The 18,245-nt window shown below is 45.4% G+C and overlaps 14 non-coding genes across 14 annotated transcripts; all 14 read left to right on the plus strand.

The window, feature by feature from the left end:
- The first annotated feature begins 1,029 nt into the window (after positions 1-1,029).
- On the plus strand, positions 1,030-1,220 carry LOC141181818 (U2 spliceosomal RNA). Its single transcript, XR_012257359.1, has one exon. It is a non-coding gene; the product is annotated as a U2 spliceosomal RNA (small nuclear RNA).
- A 1,112-nt stretch (positions 1,221-2,332) lies between these two features.
- LOC141181472 (U2 spliceosomal RNA) lies at positions 2,333-2,523 on the plus strand. The gene has a single exon (XR_012257046.1). It is a non-coding gene; the product is annotated as a U2 spliceosomal RNA (small nuclear RNA).
- A 1,120-nt stretch (positions 2,524-3,643) lies between these two features.
- Positions 3,644-3,834, plus strand: LOC141181441 (U2 spliceosomal RNA). The gene has a single exon (XR_012257018.1). It is a non-coding gene; the product is annotated as a U2 spliceosomal RNA (small nuclear RNA).
- Positions 3,835-4,954: 1,120 nt separating this feature from the next.
- Positions 4,955-5,145, plus strand: LOC141181485 (U2 spliceosomal RNA). Its single transcript, XR_012257057.1, has one exon. It is a non-coding gene; the product is annotated as a U2 spliceosomal RNA (small nuclear RNA).
- A 1,120-nt stretch (positions 5,146-6,265) lies between these two features.
- LOC141181497 (U2 spliceosomal RNA) lies at positions 6,266-6,456 on the plus strand. Its single transcript, XR_012257068.1, has one exon. It is a non-coding gene; the product is annotated as a U2 spliceosomal RNA (small nuclear RNA).
- Positions 6,457-7,574: 1,118 nt separating this feature from the next.
- On the plus strand, positions 7,575-7,765 carry LOC141181510 (U2 spliceosomal RNA). Its single transcript, XR_012257079.1, has one exon. It is a non-coding gene; the product is annotated as a U2 spliceosomal RNA (small nuclear RNA).
- Positions 7,766-8,882: 1,117 nt separating this feature from the next.
- On the plus strand, positions 8,883-9,073 carry LOC141181522 (U2 spliceosomal RNA). Its single transcript, XR_012257090.1, has one exon. It is a non-coding gene; the product is annotated as a U2 spliceosomal RNA (small nuclear RNA).
- Positions 9,074-10,188: 1,115 nt separating this feature from the next.
- On the plus strand, positions 10,189-10,379 carry LOC141181534 (U2 spliceosomal RNA). Its single transcript, XR_012257101.1, has one exon. It is a non-coding gene; the product is annotated as a U2 spliceosomal RNA (small nuclear RNA).
- A 1,116-nt stretch (positions 10,380-11,495) lies between these two features.
- Positions 11,496-11,686, plus strand: LOC141181546 (U2 spliceosomal RNA). The gene has a single exon (XR_012257112.1). It is a non-coding gene; the product is annotated as a U2 spliceosomal RNA (small nuclear RNA).
- Positions 11,687-12,805: 1,119 nt separating this feature from the next.
- LOC141181798 (U2 spliceosomal RNA) lies at positions 12,806-12,996 on the plus strand. Its single transcript, XR_012257341.1, has one exon. It is a non-coding gene; the product is annotated as a U2 spliceosomal RNA (small nuclear RNA).
- A 1,118-nt stretch (positions 12,997-14,114) lies between these two features.
- LOC141181511 (U2 spliceosomal RNA) lies at positions 14,115-14,305 on the plus strand. Its single transcript, XR_012257080.1, has one exon. It is a non-coding gene; the product is annotated as a U2 spliceosomal RNA (small nuclear RNA).
- Positions 14,306-15,426: 1,121 nt separating this feature from the next.
- On the plus strand, positions 15,427-15,617 carry LOC141181558 (U2 spliceosomal RNA). The gene has a single exon (XR_012257123.1). It is a non-coding gene; the product is annotated as a U2 spliceosomal RNA (small nuclear RNA).
- Positions 15,618-16,738: 1,121 nt separating this feature from the next.
- On the plus strand, positions 16,739-16,929 carry LOC141181571 (U2 spliceosomal RNA). Its single transcript, XR_012257135.1, has one exon. It is a non-coding gene; the product is annotated as a U2 spliceosomal RNA (small nuclear RNA).
- A 1,119-nt stretch (positions 16,930-18,048) lies between these two features.
- On the plus strand, positions 18,049-18,239 carry LOC141181583 (U2 spliceosomal RNA). Its single transcript, XR_012257146.1, has one exon. It is a non-coding gene; the product is annotated as a U2 spliceosomal RNA (small nuclear RNA).
- The last annotated feature ends 6 nt before the right edge of the window (positions 18,240-18,245 follow it).

The following is an 18,245-nucleotide window of genomic DNA, read 5'->3' on the forward strand; positions in this document are numbered from 1 at the left end:
GGCTTTGCTTTTCTTCTCCTCATTGGATTTTTCATGTTAAAAGTTGCAGAAGCCAGATGACAAGCTCATTTTGGTTCAACTTCAGCAACTGTGCATTGCATTGCCATGTAATGTAATGCAATGCTATCTATCTAGCTCTCCCTCTATACTTCCTTTTGGATAAACAGACATATTAGGCAAGCATTTTGGAGCTTTCACCTAAATAACTACAGGTGGTGAGATAAGCTGCACAATATAATTGACCTTTCAGTATATTGTTGCACACACACCATATATTTAGCAAATGCCCTTGTTATCAACAGCAGCCTTTTAAACTCACCTGAGCTAACAGGTATGTGAGCTGGTTACTCTGCTGCGCTTAAAATTTCTTTTTTGGTTTGCTACAATGCCTTTTCTGAAACGTTGTCTCCCTCTGCTGGAACACTGACTTCTTTCATTTAATGCCTGCAGACTATAAAAGAGAAACCAACCCAAAAAGTTTGGTTGATTAGTCTGTGGCATTCTTTTAAACTGTTGCTTATGGCGGTCTCTGTGAGCTTCTCAGTGACATTCAGCCATCCAGGTATCCCGCCTGCAGTAGACGGAATGTGGCAATGGAACGCTGGCTGCGCGTGTCATAATAGGCTCTGAGCCTTTATATACCTGCGCACAGCAGCAGCCACCTTCAGTCTGCTGCTGGACAGCCAGCAGCAGCAGCAGCAGCAGGAGAGGTAATTAATCAGCAACCCTCCTGCTAAGGGTAGACAGCTGCTCGTTCCACCCCCCCCCCGCCTTAATTGGTTCTCCTCCCTTCCAACGGTGTTGAGGCGGGTGGGAACAGCCGGGGGTTGAGGGTACTGTGCTAAAAGAGGTGGAGTTATGCAGATCTAAAACGCGTGGATTGCAGCAGCAGCAAGCCGAAAAGTGCAGGCATGTGAGGGATCTAGAGGTTGACAGCATGTCTTCTTAACGGGAGTCCAGGTGGCCATCTCCACAAATGGACTTTTCAGAATCCTTGGGTGGCACCGTAGTCGGAAACCAATTCTGGTTATCGCTTCTCGGCCTTTTGGCTAAGATCAAGTGTAGTATCTGTTCTTATCAGTTTAATATCTGATACGTCCCCTATCTGGGGACCATATATTAAATGGATTTTTAGAACAGGGAGATGGAAAAAGAGCTTGCTCTGTCCACTCCACGCATTGACCTGGTATTGCAGTATCTCGAGGACCGGTGCACCCCTTCTTTAATGCAGTTTCTAAAATCAGAAAGAATTGAATTCAATGCTTTTTGTTCATTTGGCTTGTTTGTCGGATTTTGGGATGGACTCTTTGGCTTTGCTTTTCTTCTCCTCATTGGATTTTTCATGTTAAAAGTTGCAGAAGCCAGATGACAAGCTCATTTTGGTTCAACTTCAGCAACTGTGCATTGCATTGCCATGTAATGTAATGCAATGCTATCTATCTAGCTCTCCCTCTATACTTCCTTTTGGATAAACAGACATATTAGGCAAGCATTTTGGAGCTTTCACCTAAATAACTACAGGTGGTGAGATAAGCTGCACAATATAATTGACCTTTCAGTATATTGTTGCACACACACCATCTATTTAGCAAATGCCCTTGTTATCAACAGCAGCCTTTTAAACTCACCTGAGCTAACAGGTATGTGAGCTGGTTACTCTGCTGCGCTTAAAATTTCTTTTTTGGTTTGCTACAATGCCTTTTCTGAAACGTTGTCTCCCTCTGCTGGAACACTGACTTCTTTCATTTAATGCCTGCAGACTATAAAAGAGAAACCAACCCAAAAAGTTTGGTTGATTAGTCTGTGGCATTCTTTTAAACTGTTGCTTATGGCGGTCTCTGTGAGCTTCTCAGTGACATTCAGCCATCCAGGTATCCCGCCTGCAGTAGACGGAATGTGGCAATGGAACGCTGGCTGCGCGTGTCATAATAGGCTCTGAGCCTTTATATACCTGCGCACAGCAGCAGCCACCTTCAGTCTGCTGCTGGACAGCCAGCAGCAGCAGCAGGAGAGGTAATTAATCAGCAACCCTCCTGCTAAGGGTAGACAGCTGCTCGTTCCACCCCCCCCCCGCCTTAATTGGTTCTCCTCCCTTCCAACGGTGTTGAGGCGGGTGGGAACAGCCGGGGGTTGAGGGTACTGTGCTAAAAGAGGTGGAGTTATGCAGATCTAAAACGCGTGGATTGCAGCAGCAGCAAGCCGAAAAGTGCAGGCATGTGAGGGATCTAGAGGTTGACAGCATGTCTTCTTAACGGGAGTCCAGGTGGCCATCTCCACAAATGGACTTTTCAGAATCCTTGGGTGGCACCGTAGTCGGAAACCAATTCTAGTTATCGCTTCTCGGCCTTTTGGCTAAGATCAAGTGTAGTATCTGTTCTTATCAGTTTAATATCTGATACGTCCCCTATCTGGGGACCATATATTAAATGGATTTTTAGAACAGGGAGATGGAAAAAGAGCTTGCTCTGTCCACTCCACGCATTGACCTGGTATTGCAGTATCTCCAGGACCGGTGCACCCCTTCTTTAATGCAGTTTCTAAAATCAGAAAGAATTGAATTCAATGCTTTTTGTTCATTTGGCTTGATTGTCGGATTTTGGGATGGACTCTTTGGCTTTGCTTTTCTTCTCCTCATTGGATTTTTCATGTTAAAAGTTGCAGAAGCCAGATGACAAGCTCATTTTGGTTCAACTTCAGCAACTGTGCATTGCATTGCCATGTAATGTAATGCAATGCTATCTATCTAGCTCTCCCTCTATACTTCCTTTTGGATAAACAGACATATTAGGCAAGCATTTTGGAGCTTTCACCTAAATAACTACAGGTGGTGAGATAAGCTGCAAAATATAATTGACCTTTCAGTATATTGTTGCACACACACCATCTATTTAGCAAATGCCCTTGTTATCAACAGCAGCCTTTTAAACTCACCTGAGCTAACAGGTATGTGAGCTGGTTACTCTGCTGCGCTTAAAATTTCTTTTTTGGTTTGCTACAATGCCTTTTCTGAAATGTTGTCTCCCTCTGCTGGAACACTGACTTCTTTCATTTAATGCCTGCAGACTATAAAAGAGAAACCAACCCAAAAAGTTTGGTTGATTAGTCTGTGGCATTCTTTTAAACTGTTGCTTATGGCGGTCTCTGTGAGCTTCTCAGTGACATTCAGCCATCCAGGTATCCCGCCTGCAGTAGACGGAATGTGACAATGGAACGCTGGCTGCGCGTGTCATAATAGGCTCTGAGCCTTTATATACCTGCGCACAGCAGCAGCCACCTTCAGTCTGCTGCTGGACAGCCAGCAGCAGCAGCAGCAGCAGGAGAGGTAATTAATCAGCAACCCTCCTGCTAAGGGTAGACAGCTGCTCGTTCCACCACCCCCCCCCGCCTTAATTGGTTCTCCTCCCTTCCAACGGTGTTGAGGCGGGTGGGAACAGCCGGGGGTTGAGGGTACTGTGCTAAAAGAGGTGGAGTTATGCAGATCTAAAACGCGTGGATTGCAGCAGCAGCAAGCCGAAAAGTGCAGGCATGTGAGGGATCTAGAGGTTGACAGCATGTCTTCTTAACGGGAGTCCAGGTGGCCATCTCCACAAATGGACTTTTCAGAATCCTTGGGTGGCACCGTAGTCGGAAACCAATTCTGGTTATCGCTTCTCGGCCTTTTGGCTAAGATCAAGTGTAGTATCTGTTCTTATCAGTTTAATATCTGATACGTCCCCTATCTGGGGACCATATATTAAATGGATTTTTAGAACAGGGAGATGGAAAAAGAGCTTGCTCTGCCCACTCCACGCATTGACCTGGTATTGCAGTATCTCCAGGACCGGTGCACCCCTTCTTTAATGCAGTTTCTAAAATCAGAAAGAATTGAATTCAATGCTTTTTGTTCATTTGGCTTGTTTGTCGGATTTTGGGATGGACTCTTTGGCTTTGCTTTTCTTCTCCTCATTGGATTTTTCATGTTAAAAGTTGCAGAAGCCAGATGACAAGCTCATTTTGGTTCAACTTCAGCAACTGTGCATTGCATTGCCATGTAATGTAATGCAATGCTATCTATCTAGCTCTCCCTCTATACTTCCTTTTGGATAAACAGACATATTAGGCAAGCATTTTGGAGCTTTCACCTAAATAACTACAGGTGGTGAGATAAGCTGCACAATATAATTGACCTTTCAGTATATTGTTGCACACACACCATCTATTTAGCAAATGCCCTTGTTATCAACAGCAGCCTTTTAAACTCACCTGAGCTAACAGGTATGTGAGCTGGTTACTCTGCTGCGCTTAAAATTTCTTTTTTGGTTTGCTACAATGCCTTTTCTGAAACGTTGTCTCCCTCTGCTGGAACACTGACTTCTTTCATTTAATGCCTGCAGACTATAAAAGAGAAACCAACCCAAAAAGTTTGGTTGATTAGTCTGTGGCATTCTTTTAAACTGTTGCTTATGGCGGTCTCTGTGAGCTTCTCAGTGACATTCAGCCATCCAGGTATCCGGCCTGCAGTAGACGGAATGTGGCAATGGAACGCTGGCTGCGCGTGTCATAATAGGCTCTGAGCCTTTATATACCTGCGCACAGCAGCAGCCACCTTCAGTCTGCTGCTGGACAGCCAGCAGCAGCAGCAGCAGCAGGAGAGGTAATTAATCAGCAACCCTCCTGCTAAGGGTAGACAGCTGCTCGTTCCACCCCCCCCCCCCGCCTTAATTGGTTCTCCTCCCTTCCAACGGTGTTGAGGCGGGTGGGAACAGCCGGGGGTTGAGGGTACTGTGCTAAAAGAGGTGGAGTTATGCAGATCTAAAACGCGTGGATTGCAGCAGCAGCAAGCCGAAAAGTGCAAGCATGTGAGGGATCTAGAGGTTGACAGCATGTCTTCTTAACGGGAGTCCAGGTGGCCATCTCCACAAATGGACTTTTCAGAATCCTTGGGTGGCACCGTAGTCGGAAACCAATTCTGGTTATCGCTTCTCGGCCTTTTGGCTAAGATCAAGTGTAGTATCTGTTCTTATCAGTTTAATATCTGATACGTCCCCTATCTGGGGACCATATATTAAATGGATTTTTAGAACAGGGAGATGGAAAAAGAGCTTGCTCTGTCCACTCCACGCATTGACCTGGTATTGCAGTATCTCCAGGACCGGTGCACCCCTTCTTTAATGCAGTTTCTAAAATCAGAAAGAATTGAATTCAATGCTTTTTGTTCATTTGGCTTGTTTGTCGGATTTTGGGATGGACTCTTTGGCTTTGCTTTTCTTCTCCTCATTGGATTTTTCATGTTAAAAGTTGCAGAAGCCAGATGACAAGCTCATTTTGGTTCAACTTCAGCAACTGTGCATTGCATTGCCATGTAATGTAATGCAATGCTATCTATCTAGCTCTCCCTCTATACTTCCTTTTGGATAAACAGACATATTAGGCAAGCATTTTGGAGCTTTCACCTAAATAACTACAGGTGGTGAGATAAGCTGCACAATATAATTGACCTTTCAGTATATTGTTGCACACACACCATCTATTTAGCAAATGCCCTTGTTATCAACAGCAGCCTTTTAAACTCACCTGAGCTAACAGGTATGTGAGCTGGTTACTCTGCTGCGCTTAAAATTTCTTTTTTGGTTTGCTACAATGCCTTTTCTGAAACGTTGTCTCCCTCTGCTGGAACACTGACTTCTTTCATTTAATGCCTGCAGACTATAAAAGAGAAACCAACCCAAAAAGTTTGGTTGATTAGTCTGTGGCATTCTTTTAAACTGTTGCTTATGGCGGTCTCTGTGAGCTTCTCAGTGACATTCAGCCATCCAGGTATCCCGCCTGCAGTAGACGGAATGTGGCAATGGAACGCTGGCTGCGCGTGTCATAATAGGCTCTGAGCCTTTATATACCTGCGCACAGCAGCAGCCACCTTCAGTCTGCTGCTGGACAGCCAGCAGCAGCAGCAGCAGCAGGAGAGGTAATTAATCAGCAACCCTCCTGCTAAGGGTAGACAGCTGCTCGTTCCACCCCCCCCCCCCGCCTTAATTGGTTCTCCTCCCTTCCAACGGTGTTGAGGCGGGTGGGAACAGCCGGGGGTTGAGGGTACTGTGCTAAAAGAGGTGGAGTTATGCAGATCTAAAACGCGTGGATTGCAGCAGCAGCAAGCCGAAAAGTGCAGGCATGTGAGGGATCTAGAGGTTGACAGCATGTCTTCTTAACGGGAGTCCAGGTGGCCATCTCCACAAATGGACTTTTCAGAATCCTTGGGTGGCACCGTAGTCGGAAACCAATTCTGGTTATCGCTTCTCGGCCTTTTGGCTAAGATCAAGTGTAGTATCTGTTCTTATCAGTTTAATATCTGATACGTCCCCTATCTGGGGACCATATATTAAATGGATTTTTAGAACAGGGAGATGGAAAAAGAGCTTGCTCTGTCCACTCCACGCATTGACCTGGTATTGCAGTATCTCCAGGACCGGTGCACCCCTTCTTTAATGCAGTTTCTAAAATCAGAAAGAATTGAATTCAATGCTTTTTGTTCATTTGGCTTGTTTGTCGGATTTTGGGATGGACTCTTTGGCTTTGCTTTTCTTCTCCTCATTGGATTTTTCATGTTAAAAGTTGCAGAAGCCAGATGACAAGCTCATTTTGGTTCAACTTCAGCAACTGTGCATTGCATTGCCATGTAATGTAATGCAATGCTATCTATCTAGCTCTCCCTCTATACTTCCTTTTGGATAAACAGACATATTAGGCAAGCATTTTGGAGCTTTCACCTAAATAACTACAGGTGGTGAGATAAGCTGCACAATATAATTGACCTTTCAGTATATTGTTGCACACACACCATCTATTTAGCAAATGCCCTTGTTATCAACAGCAGCCTTTTAAACTCACCTGAGCTAACAGGTATGTGAGCTGGTTACTCTGCTGCGCTTAAAATTTCTTTTTTGGTTTGCTACAATGCCTTTTCTGAAACGTTGTCTCCCTCTGCTGGAACACTGACTTCTTTCATTTAATGCCTGCAGACTATAAAAGAGAAACCAACCCAAAAAGTTTGGTTGATTAGTCTGTGGCATTCTTTTAAACTGTTGCTTATGGCGGTCTCTGTGAGCTTCTCAGTGACATTCAGCCATCCAGGTATCCCGCCTGCAGTAGACGGAATGTGGCAATGGAACGCTGGCTGCGCGTGTCATAATAGGCTCTGAGCCTTTATATACCTGCGCACAGCAGCAGCCACCTTCAGTCTGCTGCTGGACAGCCAGCAGCAGCAGCAGCAGCAGGAGAGGTAATTAATCAGCAACCCTCCTGCTAAGGGTAGACAGCTGCTCGTTCCACCCCCCCCCCGCCTTAATTGGTTCTCCTCCCTTCCAACGGTGTTGAGGCGGGTGGGAACAGCCGGGGGTTGAGGGTACTGTGCTAAAAGAGGTGGAGTTATGCAGATCTAAAACGCGTGGATTGCAGCAGCAGCAAGCCGAAAAGTGCAGGCATGTGAGGGATCTAGAGGTTGACAGCATGTCTTCTTAACGGGAGTCCAGGTGGCCATCTCCACAAATGGACTTTTCAGAATCCTTGGGTGGCACCGTAGTCGGAAACCAATTCTGGTTATCGCTTCTCGGCCTTTTGGCTAAGATCAAGTGTAGTATCTGTTCTTATCAGTTTAATATCTGATACGTCCCCTATCTGGGGACCATATATTAAATGGATTTTTAGAACAGGGAGATGGAAAAAGAGCTTGCTCTGTCCACTCCACGCATTGACCTGGTATTGCAGTATCTCCAGGACCGGTGCACCCCTTCTTTAATGCAGTTTCTAAAATCAGAAAGAATTGAATTCAATGCTTTTTGTTCATTTGGCTTGTTTGTCGGATTTTGGGATGGACTCTTTGGCTTTGCTTTTCTTCTCCTCATTGGATTTTTCATGTTAAAAGTTGCAGAAGCCAGATGACAAGCTCATTTTGGTTCAACTTCAGCAACTGTGCATTGCATTGCCATGTAATGTAATGCAATGCTATCTATCTAGCTCTCCCTCTATACTTCCTTTTGGATAAACAGACATATTAGGCAAGCATTTTGGAGCTTTCACCTAAATAACTACAGGTGGTGAGATAAGCTGCACAATATAATTGACCTTTCAGTATATTGTTGCACACACACCATCTATTTAGCAAATGCCCTTGTTACCAACAGCAGCCTTTTAAATTCACCTGAGCTAACAGGTATGTGAGCTGGTTACTCTGCTGCGCTTAAAATTTCTTTTTTGGTTTGCTACAATGCCTTTTCTGAAACGTTGTCTCCCTCTGCTGGAACACTGACTTCTTTCATTTAATGCCTGCAGACTATAAAAGAGAAACCAACCCAAAAAGTTTGGTTGATTAGTCTGTGGCATTCTTTTAAACTGTTGCTTATGGCGGTCTCTGTGAGCTTCTCAGTGACATTCAGCCATCCAGGTATCCCGCCTGCAGTAGACGGAATGTGGCAATGGAACGCTGGCTGCGCGTGTCATAATAGGCTCTGAGCCTTTATATACCTGCGCACAGCAGCAGCCACCTTCAGTCTGCTGCTGGACAGCCAGCAGCAGCAGCAGCAGCAGGAGAGGTAATTAATCAGCAACCCTCCTGCTAAGGGTAGACAGCTGCTCGTTCCACCCCCCCCCGCCTTAATTGGTTCTCCTCCCTTCCAACGGTGTTGAGGCGGGTGGGAACAGCCGGGGGTTGAGGGTACTGTGCTAAAAGAGGTGGAGTTATGCAGATCTAAAACGCGTGGATTGCAGCAGCAGCAAGCCGAAAAGTGCAGGCATGTGAGGGATCTAGAGGTTGACAGCATGTCTTCTTAACGGGAGTCCAGGTGGCCATCTCCACAAATGGACTTTTCAGAATCCTTGGGTGGCACCGTAGTCGGAAACCAATTCTGGTTATCGCTTCTCGGCCTTTTGGCTAAGATCAAGTGTAGTATCTGTTCTTATCAGTTTAATATCTGATACGTCCCCTATCTGGGGACCATATATTAAATGGATTTTTAGAACAGGGAGATGGAAAAAGAGCTTGCTCTGTCCACTCCACGCATTGACCTGGTATTGCAGTATCTCCAGGACCGGTGCACCCCTTCTTTAATGCAGTTTCTAAAATCAGAAAGAATTGAATTCAATGCTTTTTGTTCATTTGGCTTGTTTGTCGGATTTTGGGATGGACTCTTTGGCTTTGCTTTTCTTCTCCTCATTGGATTTTTCATGTTAAAAGTTGCAGAAGCCAGATGACAAGCTCATTTTGGTTCAACTTCAGCAACTGTGCATTGCATTGCCATGTAATGTAATGCAATGCTATCTATCTAGCTCTCCCTCTATACTTCCTTTTGGATAAACAGACATATTAGGCAAGCATTTTGGAGCTTTCACCTAAATAACTACAGGTGGTGAGATAAGCTGCACAATATAATTGACCTTTCAGTATATTGTTGCACACACACCATCTATTTAGCAAATGCCCTTGTTATCAACAGCAGCCTTTTAAACTCACCTGAGCTAACAGGTATGTGAGCTGGTTACTCTGCTGCGCTTAAAATTTCTTTTTTGGTTTGCTACAATGCCTTTTCTGAAACGTTGTCTCCCTCTGCTGGAACACTGACTTCTTTCATTTAATGCCTGCAGACTATAAAAGAGAAACCAACCCAAAAAGTTTGGTTGATTAGTCTGTGGCATTCTTTTAAACTGTTGCTTATGGCGGTCTCTGTGAGCTTCTCAGTGACATTCAGCCATCCAGGTATCCCGCCTGCAGTAGACGGAATGTGGCAATGGAACGCTGGCTGCGCGTGTCATAATAGGCTCTGAGCCTTTATATACCTGCGCACAGCAGCAGCCACCTTCAGTCTGCTGCTGGACAGCCAGCAGCAGCAGCAGGAGAGGTAATTAATCAGCAACCCTCCTGCTAAGGGTAGACAGCTGCTCGTTCCACCCCCCCCCCCCCGCCTTAATTGGTTCTCCTCCCTTCCAACGGTGTTGAGGCGGGTGGGAACAGCCGGGGGTTGAGGGTACTGTGCTAAAAGAGGTGGAGTTATGCAGATCTAAAACGCGTGGATTGCAGCAGCAGCAAGCCGAAAAGTGCAGGCATGTGAGGGATCTAGAGGTTGACAGCATGTCTTCTTAACGGGAGTCCAGGTGGCCATCTCCACAAATGGACTTTTCAGAATCCTTGGGTGGCACCGTAGTCAGAAACCAATTCTGGTTATCGCTTCTCGGCCTTTTGGCTAAGATCAAGTGTAGTATCTGTTCTTATCAGTTTAATATCTGATACGTCCCCTATCTGGGGACCATATATTAAATGGATTTTTAGAACAGGGAGATGGAAAAAGAGCTTGCTCTGTCCACTCCACGCATTGACCTGGTATTGCAGTATCTCCAGGACCGGTGCACCCCTTCTTTAATGCAGTTTCTAAAATCAGAAAGAATTGAATTCAATGCTTTTTGTTCATTTGGCTTGTTTGTCGGATTTTGGGATGGACTCTTTGGCTTTGCTTTTCTTCTCCTCATTGGATTTTTCATGTTAAAAGTTGCAGAAGCCAGATGACAAGCTCATTTTGGTTCAACTTCAGCAACTGTGCATTGCATTGCCATGTAATGTAATGCAATGCTATCTATCTAGCTCTCCCTCTATACTTCCTTTTGGATAAACAGACATATTAGGCAAGCATTTTGGAGCTTTCACCTAAATAACTACAGGTGGTGAGATAAGCTGCACAATATAATTGACCTTTCAGTATATTGTTGCACACACACCATCTATTTAGCAAATGCCCTTGTTATCAACAGCAGCCTTTTAAACTCACCTGAGCTAACAGGTATGTGAGCTGGTTACTCTGCTGCGCTTAAAATTTCTTTTTTGGTTTGCTACAATGCCTTTTCTGAAATGTTGTCTCCCTCTGCTGGAACACTGACTTCTTTCATTTAATGCCTGCAGACTATAAAAGAGAAACCAACCCAAAAAGTTTGGTTGATTAGTCTGTGGCATTCTTTTAAACTGTTGCTTATGGCGGTCTCTGTGAGCTTCTCAGTGACATTCAGCCATCCAGGTATCCCGCCTGCAGTAGACGGAATGTGGCAATGGAACGCTGGCTGCGCGTGTCATAATAGGCTCTGAGCCTTTATATACCTGCGCACAGCAGCAGCCACCTTCAGTCTGCTGCTGGACAGCCAGCAGCAGCAGCAGCAGCAGGAGAGGTAATTAATCAGCAACCCTCCTGCTAAGGGTAGACAGCTGCTCGTTCCACCCCCCCCGCCTTAATTGGTTCTCCTCCCTTCCAACGGTGTTGAGGCGGGTGGGAACAGCCGGGGGTTGAGGGTACTGTGCTAAAAGAGGTGGAGTTATGCAGATCTAAAACGCGTGGATTGCAGCAGCAGCAAGCCGAAAAGTGCAGGCATGTGAGGGATCTAGAGGTTGACAGCATGTCTTCTTAACGGGAGTCCAGGTGGCCATCTCCACAAATGGACTTTTCAGAATCCTTGGGTGGCACCGTAGTCGGAAACCAATTCTGGTTATCGCTTCTCGGCCTTTTGGCTAAGATCAAGTGTAGTATCTGTTCTTATCAGTTTAATATCTGATACGTCCCCTATCTGGGGACCATATATTAAATGGATTTTTAGAACAGGGAGATGGAAAAAGAGCTTGCTCTGTCCACTCCACGCATTGACCTGGTATTGCAGTATCTCCAGGACCGGTGCACCCCTTCTTTAATGCAGTTTCTAAAATCAGAAAGAATTGAATTCAATGCTTTTTGTTCATTTGGCTTGTTTGTCGGATTTTGGGATGGACTCTTTGGCTTTGCTTTTCTTCTCCTCATTGGATTTTTCATGTTAAAAGTTGCAGAAGCCAGATGACAAGCTCATTTTGGTTCAACTTCAGCAACTGTGCATTGCATTGCCATGTAATGTAATGCAATGCTATCTATCTAGCTCTCCCTCTATACTTCCTTTTGGATAAACAGACATATTAGGCAAGCATTTTGGAGCTTTCACCTAAATAACTACAGGTGGTGAGATAAGCTGCACAATATAATTGACCTTTCAGTATATTGTTGCACACACACCATCTATTTAGCAAATGCCCTTGTTATCAACAGCAGCCTTTTAAACTCACCTGAGCTAACAGGTATGTGAGCTGGTTACTCTGCTGCGCTTAAAATTTCTTTTTTGGTTTGCTACAATGCCTTTTCTGAAACGTTGTCTCCCTCTGCTGGAACACTGACTTCTTTCATTTAATGCCTGCAGACTATAAAAGAGAAACCAACCCAAAAAATTTGGTTGATTAGTCTGTGGCATTCTTTTAAACTGTTGCTTATGGCGGTCTCTGTGAGCTTCTCAGTGACATTCAGCCATCCAGGTATCCCGCCTGCAGTAGACGGAATGTGGCAATGGAACGCTGGCTGCGCGTGTCATAATAGGCTCTGAGCCTTTATATACCTGCGCACAGCAGCAGCCACCTTCAGTCTGCTGCTGGACAGCCAGCAGCAGCAGCAGCAGCAGGAGAGGTAATTAATCAGCAACCCTCCTGCTAAGGGTAGACAGCTGCTCGTTCCACCCCCCCCCCCGCCTTAATTGGTTCTCCTCCCTTCCAACGGTGTTGAGGCGGGTGGGAACAGCCGGGGGTTGAGGGTACTGTGCTAAAAGAGGTGGAGTTATGCAGATCTAAAACGCGTGGATTGCAGCAGCAGCAAGCCGAAAAGTGCAGGCATGTGAGGGATCTAGAGGTTGACAGCATGTCTTCTTAACGGGAGTCCAGGTGGCCATCTCCACAAATGGACTTTTCAGAATCCTTGGGTGGCACCGTAGTCGGAAACCAATTCTGGTTATCGCTTCTCGGCCTTTTGGCTAAGATCAAGTGTAGTATCTGTTGTTATCAGTTTAATATCTGATACGTCCCCTATCTGGGGACCATATATTAAATGGATTTTTAGAACAGGGAGATGGAAAAAGAGCTTGCTCTGTCCACTCCACGCATTGACCTGGTATTGCAGTATCTCCAGGACCGGTGCACCCCTTCTTTAATGCAGTTTCTAAAATCAGAAAGAATTGAATTCAATGCTTTTTGTTCATTTGGCTTGTTTGTCGGATTTTGGGATGGACTCTTTGGCTTTGCTTTTCTTCTCCTCATTGGATTTTTCATGTTAAAAGTTGCAGAAGCCAGATGACAAGCTCATTTTGGTTCAACTTCAGCAACTGTGCATTGCATTGCCATGTAATGTAATGCAATGCTATCTATCTAGCTCTCCCTCTATACTTCCTTTTGGATAAACAGACATATTAGGCAAGCATTTTGGAGCTTTCACCTAAATAACTACAGGTGGTGAGATAAGCTGCACAATATAATTGACCTTTCAGTATATTGTTGCACACACACCATCTATTTAGCAAATGCCCTTGTTATCAACAGCAGCCTTTTAAACTCACCTGAGCTAACAGGTATGTGAGCTGGTTACTCTGCTGCGCTTAAAATTTCTTTTTTGGTTTGCTACAATGCCTTTTCTGAAACGTTGTCTCCCTCTGCTAGAACACTGACTTCTTTCATTTAATGCCTGCAGACTATAAAAGAGAAACCAACCCAAAAAGTTTGGTTGATTAGTCTGTGGCATTCTTTTAAACTGTTGCTTATGGCGGTCTCTGTGAGCTTCTCAGTGACATTCAGCCATCCAGGTATCCCGCCTGCAGTAGACGGAATGTGGCAATGGAACGCTGGCTGCGCGTGTCATAATAGGCTCTGAGCCTTTATATACCTGCGCACAGCAGCAGCCACCTTCAGTCTGCTGCTGGACAGCCAGCAGCAGCAGCAGCAGGAGAGGTAATTAATCAGCAACCCTCCTGCTAAGGGTAGACAGCTGCTCGTTCCACCCCCCACCCCCCGCCTTAATTGGTTCTCCTCCCTTCCAACGGTGTTGAGGCGGGTGGGAACAGCCGGGGGTTGAGGGTACTGTGCTAAAAGAGGTGGAGTTATGCAGATCTAAAACGCGTGGATTGCAGCAGCAGCAAGCCGAAAAGTGCAGGCATGTGAGGGATCTAGAGGTTGACAGCATGTCTTCTTAACGGGAGTCCAGGTGGCCATCTCCACAAATGGACTTTTCAGAATCCTTGGGTGGCACCGTAGTCGGAAACCAATTCTGGTTATCGCTTCTCGGCCTTTTGGCTAAGATCAAGTGTAGTATCTGTTCTTATCAGTTTAATATCTGATACGTCCCCTATCTGGGGACCATATATTAAATGGATTTTTAGAACAGGGAGATGGAAAAAGAGCTTGCTCTGTCCACTCCTCGCATTGACCTGGTATTGCAGTATCTCCAGGACCGGTGCACCCCTTCTTTAATGCAGTTTCTAAAATCAGAAAGAATTGAATTCAATGCTTTTTGTTCATTTGGCTTGTTTGTCGGATTTTGGGATGGACTCTTTGGCTTTGCTTTTCTTCTCCTCATTGGATTTTTCATGTTAAAAGTTGCAGAAGCCAGATGACAAGCTCATTTTGGTTCAACTTCAGCAACTGTGCATTGCATTGCCATGTAATGTAATGCAATGCTATCTATCTAGCTCTCCCTCTATACTTCCTTTTGGATAAACAGACATATTAGGCAAGCATTTTGGAGCTTTCACCTAAATAACTACAGGTGGTGAGATAAGCTGCACAATATAATTGACCTTTCAGTATATTGTTGCACACACACCATCTATTTAGCAAATGCCCTTGTTATCAACAGCAGCCTTTTAAACTCACCTGAGCTAACAGGTATGTGAGCTGGTTACTCTGCTGCGCTTAAAATTTCTTTTTTGGTTTGCTACAATGCCTTTTCTGAAACGTTGTCTCCCTCTGCTGGAACACTGACTTCTTTCATTTAATGCCTGCAGACTATAAAAGAGAAACCAACCGAAAAAGTTTGGTTGATTAGTCTGTGGCATTCTTTTAAACTGTTGCTTATGGCGGTCTCTGTGAGATTCTCAGTGACATTCAGCCATCCAGGTATCCCGCCTGCAGTAGACGGAATGTGGCAATGGAACGCTGGCTGCGCGTGTCATAATAGGCTCTGAGCCTTTATATACCTGCGCACAGCAGCAGCCACCTTCAGTCTGCTGCTGGACAGCCAGCAGCAGCAGCAGCAGCAGGAGAGGTAATTAATCAGCAACCCTCCTGCTAAGGGTAGACAGCTGCTCGTTCCACCCCCCCCCCCCCGCCTTAATTTGTTCTCCTCCCTTCCAACGGTGTTGAGGCGGGTGGGAACAGCCGGGGGTTGAGGGTACTGTGCTAAAAGAGGTGGAGTTATGCAGATCTAAAACGCGTGGATTGCAGCAGCAGCAAGCCGAAAAGTGCAGGCATGTGAGGGATCTAGAGGTTGACAGCATGTCTTCTTAACGGGAGTCCAGGTGGCCATCTCCACAAATGGACTTTTCAGAATCCTTGGGTGGCACCGTAGTCGGAAACCAATTCTGGTTATCGCTTCTCGGCCTTTTGGCTAAGATCAAGTGTAGTATCTGTTCTTATCAGTTTAATATCTGATACGTCCCCTATCTGGGGACCATATATTAAATGGATTTTTAGAACAGGGAGATGGAAAAAGAGCTTGCTCTGTCCACTCCACGCATTGACCTGGTATTGCAGTATCTCCAGGACCGGTGCACCCCTTCTTTAATGCAGTTTCTAAAATCAGAAAGAATTGAATTCAATGCTTTTTGTTCATTTGGCTTGTTTGTCGGATTTTGGGATGGACTCTTTGGCTTTGCTTTTCTTCTCCTCATTGGATTTTTCATGTTAAAAGTTGCAGAAGCCAGATGACAAGCTCATTTTGGTTCAACTTCAGCAACTGTGCATTGCATTGCCATGTAATGTAATGCAATGCTATCTATCTAGCTCTCCCTCTATACTTCCTTTTGGATAAACAGACATATTAGGCAAGCATTTTGGAGCTTTCACCTAAATAACTACAGGTGGTGAGATAAGCTGCACAATATAATTGACCTTTCAGTATATTGTTGCACACACACCATCTATTTAGCAAATGCCCTTGTTATCAACAGCAGCCTTTTAAACTCACCTGAGCTAACAGGTATGTGAGCTGGTTACTCTGCTGCGCTTAAAATTTCTTTTTTGGTTTGCTACAATGCCTTTTCTGAAACGTTGTCTCCCTCTGCTGGAACACTGACTTCTTTCATTTAATGCCTGCAGACTATAAAAAAGAAACCAACCCAAAAAGTTTGGTTGATTAGTCTGTGGCATTCTTTTAAACTGTTGCTTATGGCGGTCTCTGTGAGCTTCTCAGTGACATTCAGCCATCCAGGTATCCCGCCTGCAGTAGACGGAATGTGGCAATGGAACGCTGGCTGCGCGTGTCATAATAGGCTCTGAGCCTTTATATACCTGCGCACAGCAGCAGCCACCTTCAGTCTGCTGCTGGACAGCCAGCAGCAGCAGCAGCAGCAGGAGAGGTAATTAATCAGCAACCCTCCTGCTAAGGGTAGATAGCTGCTCGTTCCAACCCCCCCCCCCCGCCTTAATTGGTTCTCCTCCCTTCCAACGGTGTTGAGGCGGGTGGGAACAGCCGGGGGTTGAGGGTACTGTGCTAAAAGAGGTGGAGTTATGCAGATCTAAAACGCGTGGATTGCAGCAGCAGCAAGCCGAAAAGTGCAGGCATGTGAGGGATCTAGAGGTTGACAGCATGTCTTCTTAACGGGAGTCCAGGTGGCCATCTCCACAAATGGACTTTTCAGAATCCTTGGGTGGCACCGTAGTCGGAAACCAATTCTGGTTATCGCTTCTCGGCCTTTTGGCTAAGATCAAGTGTAGTATCTGTTCTTATCAGTTTAATATCTGATACGTCCCCTATCTGGGGACCATATATTAAATGGATTTTTAGAACAGGGAGATGGAAAAAGAGCTTGCTCTGTCCACTCCACGCATTGACCTGGTATTGCAGTATCTCCAGGACCGGTGCACCCCTTCTTTAATGCAGTTTCTAAAATCAGAAAGAATTGAATTCAATGCTTTTTGTTCATTTGGCTTGTTTGTCGGATTTTGGGATGGACTCTTTGGCTTTGCTTTTCTTCTCCTCATTGGATTTTTCATGTTAAAAGTTGCAGAAGCCAGATGACAAGCTCATTTTGGTTCAACTTCAGCAACTGTGCATTGCATTGCCATGTAATGTAATGCAATGCTATCTATCTAGCTCTCCCTCTATACTTCCTTTTGGATAAACAGACATATTAGGCAAGCATTTTGGAGCTTTCACCTAAATAACTACAGGTGGTGAGATAACCTGCACAATATAATTGACCTTTCAGTATATTGTTGCACACACACCATCTATTTAGCAAATGCCCTTGTTATCAACAGCAGCCTTTTAAACTCACCTGAGCTAACAGGTATGTGAGCTGGTTACTCTGCTGCGCTTAAAATTTCTTTTTTGGTTTGCTACAATGCCTTTTCTGAAACGTTGTCTCCCTCTGCTGGAACACTGACTTCTTTCATTTAATGCCTGCAGACTATAAAAGAGAAACCAACCCAAAAAGTTTGGTTGATTAGTCTGTGGCATTCTTTTAAACTGTTGCTTATGGCGGTCTCTGTGAGCTTCTCAGTGACATTCAGCCATCCAGGTATCCCGCCTGCAGTAGACGGAATGTGGCAATGGAACGCTGGCTGCGCGTGTCATAATAGGCTCTGAGCCTTTATATACCTGCGCACAGCAGCAGCCACCTTCAGTCTGCTGCTGGACAGCCAGCAGCAGCAGCAGCAGCAGGAGAGGTAATTAATCAGCAACCCTCCTGCTAAGGGTAGACAGCTGCTCGTTCCACCCCCCCCCCCGCCTTAATTGGTTCTCCTCCCTTCCAACGGTGTTGAGGCGGGTGGGAACAGCCGGGGGTTGAGGGTACTGTGCTAAAAGTGGTGGAGTTATGCAGATCTAAAACGCGTGGATTGCAGCAGCAGCAAGCCGAAAAGTGCAGGCATGTGAGGGATCTAGAGGTTGACAGCATGTCTTCTTAACGGGAGTCCAGGTGGCCATCTCCACAAATGGACTTTTCAGAATCCTTGGGTGGCACCGTAGTCGGAAACCAATTCTGGTTATCGCTTCTCGGCCTTTTGGCTAAGATCAAGTGTAGTATCTGTTCTTATCAGTTTAATATCTGATACGTCCCCTATCTGGGGACCATATATTAAATGGATTTTTAGAACAGGGAGATGGAAAAAGAGCTTGCTCTGTCCACTCCACGCATTGACCTGGTATTGCAGTATCTCCAGGACCGGTGCACCCCTTCTTTAA

The sequence above is a fragment of the Phyllobates terribilis genome, unplaced genomic scaffold, assembly GCF_046119375.1.
Source record: "Phyllobates terribilis strain yellow unplaced genomic scaffold, ASM4611937v1 Scaffold_34__1_contigs__length_13252353, whole genome shotgun sequence".
NCBI classification, from domain to species: domain Eukaryota; kingdom Metazoa; phylum Chordata; class Amphibia; order Anura; family Dendrobatidae; genus Phyllobates; species Phyllobates terribilis.